The sequence below is a fragment of the Zonotrichia albicollis genome, chromosome 6 (genome assembly GCF_047830755.1).
Source record: "Zonotrichia albicollis isolate bZonAlb1 chromosome 6, bZonAlb1.hap1, whole genome shotgun sequence".
Taxonomy (NCBI): Eukaryota; Metazoa; Chordata; class Aves; order Passeriformes; family Passerellidae; genus Zonotrichia; species Zonotrichia albicollis.
The window spans coordinates 20,134,748-20,140,747 of NC_133824.1; the positions used below are offsets into that span (position 1 = coordinate 20,134,748).

A 6,000-nucleotide genomic window follows, 5' to 3' on the forward strand; every position below is an offset into this window, starting at 1 on the left:
ATTCTGTCACGTTTGAATGTCAACTGATGCAGAACTGCAAAAATGCGTGGGAATTTTAACTCAAAGCCAAAGAAACAACTCTTATTTACCACAAAATGTAATGTGCACAACTAGCCACAGATTAATTATTTTGTTTTCCAAGAGATGTACTAGAAAAACACAGTTGACACGCAAATTCAAAATAACTTCACAATTGTTTCAGATTTTCTTACTAGGAATTACAAAGTCGTTTTTCTTTAAATATTTCACCAAATCTGTAAATACAAGGAAGTGATGATTCAAATAATCTATAAAATGCAATACTCTTCCAGCTCACTCACACTGACCCTTAGGCTAAAAATTCCCAGAGTGAAAAAGAAGAAAAGAACGAACCAAACAAAGAGTGATTAAAGAGCGATTAAGTATGTTGTGTGCCCATTAGGAGAGACGTAACACGGACGCAGGGGAGGCCAAAGCGCCGGGAGCGCTAATCCGGAGCTGCCGGGGTGGGTGCGCGGGACCCCCTGAGGCGGGCGGGGGACACGGCCGCAGCCCCCTGGCGGCAGCGCCTCCCGGCCGCGGGACGCAGCCCCTCTGGAAGCATTCCTGCCTTATCAGCGAGCAGGAACGCACGGCGGGCTCGCTGCACGGCCACGTCACGGCCACAGACCGGGCTGTGCGCGGCTCGCCCGGCGCTCCGCCGGGGGTGCGCGGCTCCCGGGGAAGGTCACCCCCCAGGAATCCTCCTGCACAGAACCCCAAGGACACGCCGAGGGATGAGCAGCGCTTCGTGAAGTTTTGTGAGAAATATTCCCGAAGGATGCCAGTACATAGGATTTATCTCGTGTCAAGGAAGTACTTTTGGAAGCCTTAAGATAGCGTCAGCATCCTTCTCATATCTTAGTGAAAAATAATTCCAGTATGTTTAATAATCTACTCAAATAACAAGTCCCGACAAGGAAACTCACACAGAACAATCTATTATTATGATCAGTGCTTTTCTTTTCTACGAAGTCTGCAAACGGGAAAAAACACCTACAGCTTTAGGAAAGCACATAGCTTGAAAAACATGTGGGGCATTTGGTTCTGTTAGTGCTAAATATAGCATTTTAAAACAATTTAGTCTGAGCCTAAAGTATTTAATTGGATTGTGTTACATATGCAACACCTCAGCTAAAGTAAAGTCCAATACCAGGGAGTGGTAGGCATTTGGTTGCAATTATTTACAATTTTACAACAATGGCAGCTGGGTACAACAGGGATACTTCAGGGGGAAAATGCTATTTCAGCTCAGTACGTTCCAAACTTACAAGTAACTTATGCTGAAACAAGTTAGTGGTAACGTAACAAATGCTTAAACAATTTCCCATACTTTAGGTACTAGAGACTTTAAAAAAACCCCTTACATTCACATCATACTTTTTGAGCTCTTGTAAGAGAGTTTTAATAGAGCACTATAAATAGAATTTTAAGAATTTTAGCACTTCTTAAAAATAATTTTTAAAGCAGCACAAAAAATGAAAGTAAACCCTTACAAAAATGCACCTGGATGAATATTTGTAATGCCCTTACTTCAGATATGTACTATAAATAAGTATCAGAAGGCAGTTAACTCTGGTCACTGATGTCACTGCTGAAAACAACTGTCATGTGGAAGTCTCTTCACAAGACAGGACAGCACATCTGACAAAAATGCCAACTATTAACTCCACATTCTTTATGAAGTAAGCATACAAAAGTATCAGTGCTGCAGCTGGCTTCAATGCACAGGTTTAAAATGGACGGCCAATTGACCAGCTAATGCTGTTCTCTCTCTACTGCTTTTACTCTGCAGTGTAGAGTTTTCAAATTTATGTCAGGGATATTTATTAAAAAAAAAAAAAAGACAAAAACAAAAACCCACCGGCTTATCTGCATGACACTAAACTAAAGAATACACACATACCCCCACAGGCCTATTTTGGTCTAGATTAAAATCGTTCCCCTCCTACTTATTAAGGAACTATTCCATGCTAGTATCAAAAGCGATACTGGAGAGAGCAAAAGAGGGGGGTACAGAGGGGTGGGGTGTATTGTGGGGAGAAGGTGACAAGTACGTCTCCCTTTTATAACTACACAGCCCTGCTTCTTTTTTAAATTAAAGCAATGCTTCCTTATGTCCTATAGCTACAATACCACGGCATTACATCTGTATGTCTCTGGTGATTCCCTTGGGTGGAGAGAGTCTAAAGGTTATGCTGGTTGAAGGGATTCAAAACGCTTGAAAGCTGCAACACTGCAACTGGCTACCCTATTCCAAAGCCTTAAAATCCACCTGGTGGAAAAACAGAAATGCACACACATCATTAGGACAGTGAAGTTTTCTGAAATTTAATATCGAGCAATATTTGAAGGTGAAAGGAAGGAGGAGGGGAATGGACAACTGTTCAAATTTAGTAGAGGAAGAAAAGAACAGAGAAGGCGTGAATGAGTATTAGGGGGTAATGAAGAGGAAAATAAGTACAGAGAAAGGAGAAAAGGGGGGAAAGGCAGTGGGAATGGAAGAAGGGAGGAAGCTAAAAGACTAGGCAGAAGAAGGGAATGAGGAAGGAAGAAGAGAGGAGCAGGGAAGCTCCCCTTCCTGCTTTCCTCCCTCCCTAGAGAGCCGTGACCAGCTGGCAGCCTCGTACAGCAGGCTCAGACCCTCCCATTGCTCAGGCCTTCATCACCTGTCTGGGACCAGGCACCCCGCTCCCTGCCCTTCCCGCCTGCCCTCGGCGGCGCGGCGGGGCCGAGGGGGCCGGCCGGGGGGCGCGGGGCCGCTGCCCGCTCCCCACGCGGCCCCAGCCCTCCGAACTGGTTACAGCCAGCGGCCGCCGCGCCGGCTCGCCGGGCTGCAGCCGCCTCCTCCCCCCGCTCCCCTTCCGCCTGCCGGGCCGGCCGCCCCGCTTCAGGCCGGGCCGGCTCCCACGGGACCGCATTCCTGCCCTCACCTCGCGCCGTCGGGATCCGGCTCCTCGGCGGCGGCGGGAGCGGCAGCATTCCCGGGACGCGGTCTCCGCGCCGGCGCCCCCGGCGGCTTCTCCTCCCCGCGGGGCTATCTCCGCTCTCCGGCCCGCAGCTCCCGAGCGCTCCCGGCCGCCGCAGCCCCGTCCCGCCTCTCCGCTCTCTCCCCGGCGCTCAGTAATGGCGGCCGCCGAGCCTCCCCGGCTCTCGCTTGGCTGACGGAGTCTCTCTCTCCCCCTAACTTTACCTCAGCAGCTTCCCTCCCCTCCCCCCTCCCTCCCGCCGCCGCGGCTCAGCGCGCGCCCGCCCGGCCAGCTGCGCGTGCGCGGGAAGGAGTCTCTTCCTGCTGTCGCTGGATTCCCTGGGAAGCCTGGGAGGGCGCGCGCGGCCGGCACCCAGCTGCGCGCGCACGCGCGCCGCCCCGCCTCCCCCCCTCCTCCCTGGCCCGTGCGGGGGCGCGCGCGGCGCGCGCCCGCTCCTGCCCTGGTGGCCGCGCGGGTATCGCGGGGAGCCGCGAGTCTGGGGGACCGCGGTTCGAGTCCCGCCTCCGGCAGCGGCGCGGGCCGGGACGCGCCGCGCCCCAGCGTGAGAGCGGCTCCGAGGTGTTCGGGCGGCCACGGGCTGGATCCCGGGCCACCGGCATTGTCGGGTGGCGGCCAGCTAAGGCTGGGGCCTACGCTAAGCCTACAGCCAGCAGCGATGCCTCCAAGGAAGGAAATTGGCGGTTGACCGGGATGGAATTAAGAGATTCCAAAATGCTGGTGTGGTCAGCCCTGTGCCCCCAGCTCTTCTCCTGCCCAGCTGCCTATAACTTTTCACAACATTTCCCAGGTTTCCCCAGTGTAACACAGCACTTCTTTCATTTGTTAATCATTAAAAAGAGAAGGAGCACTGCAGTGGGGCTGTGTGTGGGACACCTACCTTTGTGAGACAATGTGCAGGACATTTCTTCACAGGCCACACCAGGCACTGGCACCTTGGGAATCCCTCTAGGCCATTCCTTCACAGGGCACACCAGGCAGTGGACACCTTGGGATCCCTCTAGGACATTCCTTCACAGGGCACACCAGGCCCTGGACACCTTGGGATCCCTCTAGAACATTCCATCGCAGGCACACCAGGCCCTGGACACCCTGGCAGTCAGGTTAAGCCCCCCAGGCAGCACAGGCATTCGGAGGGGTCCCCACATGGCTTGCAGGAGGTGAAATCCCCCTCCCACTCTCAGAGCCCCCCAGGGCTGTACACAAACCCCAAGCCCACAGGGATGGGGCTGAGGAGCTTTGCGCTCCTGCCTCTGGAGCTGGGTTTCTTCAGGAGCTGGCAGGAGAGACATGGCACTCATAAAAGAGCTAGTGAGTAGGTGCTAGTCTATTCTCTCCACCACAGGGACCAGGACATCTGTGGTCATCATACACATACACCTTATCTCTGTGCACACAGAAATGCATATTCAGTGCATCATTTTTTACTAAAGATCGTTTATATGTATGCATACAAAGGAACAAATTAATATTTTACTAGCAACCTCACTCTTGGCACAGTCCAAGTTTTGACTGTTATATTTGTAATCATAATATTTAATAACAATATGGTTCATTCTGTGCAATTTTACATACTGCACATCATATGCACATCATAAGGTTTTACATCTGAAAATTAGAAAATTAAAAGATTTACAACGTCAGATCCTTTCTAAAGACACATTGCCTGTAAACTTGAATTTTTAAGAAAATCCTAACTAGCTAAACCATTTTGTGTTAAATATGACTGAACAGCCTAGCATGGACATTGCATTGCATGAGAATATTTGTAGGAATACTCACCTTAGGTAGGTCCACATTTAAAAAGTGTAAAATTATTTGACATTGTAATCACAGCATTTGCTCAAAAGTTTTTTAAAAATAAAGGATAGAAAAGCAAGTTAAACAAGCATAAAACTTAATTTTAATTTGAATTACCTGATTTTGAGTTGTTTGAGGGGGGAGGTTGTTGAAAATAGGTACCTTGGAGTGTTAAAGTCCCGTTTCACTTTACCAGAATCAAAAGCTTATACGACAACAAAAACTTCTGAGGTTTCTTAACTTAACATAAATTTAAAGGAAATCTTTATCTTTCTGAAACTCTGCTTAGGTATTAATTACCATAAACAGTTAATATTAGAGAATTTTGGTAAAGCACCATCATGTAGGAGATCTCTCATGTAGGAATTGATTCTAGAAATTACCTTGATCCTGATTTTAGTTTAAAAAAAAGATCAGCAAGGTGAATAGGCTTGGGAATAGCAGGAAGTTTTTCCCAGCAAGCTCAGCCCTGTATTGTGCAAGGCCAGAGAGGAATGCCTCAGTTGGAAACAGTGTGGAGGGACCCTCTTCACAAGGATGCACAGCAGCCAGACAAAAGGCAATAGGCACCAGTGGTTTCCTGTGATGTTACCCTGGTAAGACACACCACCAGCTCCAAAAGCACTCCTTGTCAAAAGAAAAAAACAGGTTTTCAGGCAGAATTAGATCGGCTAATTTGTCTTCCTCTGATCCTAAATAGTCCACCAAAAATTAATATAACACAGGAAGACTGTGAAGCCAGAAATTGATTTTCATATAGATTTCCTCACATCAGATCACCATCATCAGAGGAAACTGCTGTGCAGAAACTCACTTTGCTTGTGGCCTTCCAGGGAGCATACAAAAGTTCTGTCAGGCTGCAGTAGGCATCTTGCTATGGAATGGCAGAGCTTATTAAACCCCTTGATTTTGCATAAAGCTACAAAAAGTCAATAATTATGTCCAATGAACCAACAAGCAGGGTTCTAAGCAGATTAGTGACACAGTGTTTTTCCTAGCCTCTATGAAATTTATAATTTTGCAGTTTAAGGTAAATTATTGGGGAGAGATATACCCATAGGTCATGTCAGATGCATATTAAAAAGACGTGCAAGGTTCATAAAGTTTCAAAGGGAAAGTGGTGAGAAAATTGCAAATTCATGAGAAAACGGGTAGTTTTATGCCCTTATGAGAGCAAAATATTTAGATTTCTAGG

General features: G+C 48.3%; 1 protein-coding gene across 2 annotated transcripts in view; it reads right to left on the minus strand.

Moving 5' to 3' along the window:
* ARHGAP5 (Rho GTPase activating protein 5) overlaps positions 1 to 3,245 on the minus strand; it is a 46,859-nt gene extending 43,614 nt beyond the window's left edge. Inside the window, exon 1 of one of the 2 annotated variants that reach the window (XM_005479850.4) lies at positions 2,952 to 3,244. The gene's annotated coding sequence lies outside the window, so the exon portion shown is untranslated. Of the gene's footprint in view, positions 1 to 2,951 lie in introns of both variants that reach the window. The other variant, XM_026792825.2, reaches the window with a different exon arrangement.
* Positions 3,246 to 6,000: the final 2,755 nt, after the last annotated feature.